We start from the raw sequence: 1,966 nt of genomic DNA on the forward strand, positions 1-1,966 counted from the left end.
CTGTCAGAAAGGCTAAAATCAACAACACAAGAAACAACAGATGTTGGCGAGGATGTGGCGAAAGTAGAAACCTCTTCCACCACTGGTGCAGATTCTCACTGGTGCAGCCAGTGTGGAAAACAGTATGGAGGTTCCTCAAAATGTTAAAAACAGAACTACCCTATGATCTAGCAATTGCACTAGTAGGGGTTTATCCAAAGAATACAAAACTCAAAATTCAAAGGGATACATGCACTCTGATAGTTCTAGCAACATTATCTACAATAGCTAAAATATGGAAAGAGCCCAAATGTCTGTAAGATATGGGATATATACAATGGAGAACTACATAGCCATGAAAAGAGTGAAATCTTGCTGTTTGCAGCAACATGGGTGGAGCTAGGGAGTTTTATGTTAAGCAAAATATGTCAAGGACAAATACCATATAATTTCATTTATGTGGAATTTAAGAAACAAAACATATGAGGAATGAGAAAAAGAGAGAGAGTCAAACCAGGAAACAGTCTCCTACCTGCGGGGAGCTGTCTGAACTCACCGGTAGGGTGAAAATTCCTGGTGAGGGTAAGGCAAGTTTGCAAGGTCTCTTGCCCCCGGACAGCTCCCAAACCTACCCTCTCGAAATTTCCATTTCTGCTTGGGCACCAAACCATGGAGTACTTTATTGACTGGTGTCGGGAGCGGCCTGTCCCCCTGCCCTGTCCCTGAGGCATGATTGCACCTGCTCAGGGAAAAGATGAGTTGCTGGGAGTCACACCAGCCTTGCTGGATGGCACAGTCACAGCGAGGAAATGGCAGACGTTTGCACAGCTGCTGCCATGAAGCGAAGCAGGTATCTCCTTCTATTATTGGCTCATATTGGGAATGGGACCGCCTTTATTGATTAGGCCTCACAATGTTCCAAATCAGACTGACATTCCCCATACAGTGACCCCATAAGTGAAAGCATATTCCTGCCCCTGCATAAGGGATTTTAGGTCAGAGCACTGCAGATGTTTGCCAAAAGGCTCTTCTAATGAGCCTTGCAGACCTTAAGAACAGAAGAATTATGACTCTGGCCCGGAGAAGAAGAGCCTAACTTAGAGATAAGACACAGACAAGGACCGGACATAAGTTGCTACATATACCTTTGCTAATTGGAGTCACAAATATCCTCCCTTGTACTGACTTCAGTTATGAGGATGGATAAAAAATTAGAAACCCAGGTCCAAGGTCAACACACACAGGGTCCCCATTATGCTTACATCAAAGGAAGGGCTTTCTCTAGTAACTTGTTAAGAAGCATTCTTTCTCCTATGGTTAGTGAGCTAGATAAAATACTCCCAGCCTATCTATATACAAGTTAACCCATGTTTCAGTTTTAGCATTACTAACTTAAATAATATGTATATTATACTGGTTTTTACTAAAAACATTCCGTTATTCTCTTGGTTATAAAATTTACTTAACCTTAGTGTAAGTGCATTACATAACTCGGTTATAACTTGTTAATTAAAAACAAAGTCATGTTTATTGGCCAAAATCCAACCCATACACAATAAGATAGGTTTGTTGCTTTCTTAATCTCGGGGACTGAAGCCAAAAATAAGTTGAGATGGTTCTACAAAAATACTTCTGTAAAACTTGATTCTGTACACCTTTAATTATTAAAGCACCTTGTCACTAAGAATTAGAAACTGTAAACAGTTTCTATTTTCTGATGTCATGTTATTGCTTGACCAATAAAAAACACACCAAAGCAGACTGAGCAGAGATGCTTGCCTGGTGATCAAGAAAGAAACTTGAGGCTCTCTCATTACTCTCTCACGCCAACACTGTCCAACCTTTCAGGGACCCGTGGACCTGCTGGAGCTGGACTCCGGCACCTGACTATAGAGAACAGACTGAAGGGTACCAGAGGGGAGGTGGGTTATGAAATAGGTGATGGATTAAAAACTCCACTTTCTATGATGAGCACAGAGTATTGTGC

Source organism: Suricata suricatta, chromosome X (genome assembly GCF_006229205.1).
Source record: "Suricata suricatta isolate VVHF042 chromosome X, meerkat_22Aug2017_6uvM2_HiC, whole genome shotgun sequence".
Classification (NCBI taxonomy): Eukaryota; Metazoa; Chordata; class Mammalia; order Carnivora; family Herpestidae; genus Suricata; species Suricata suricatta.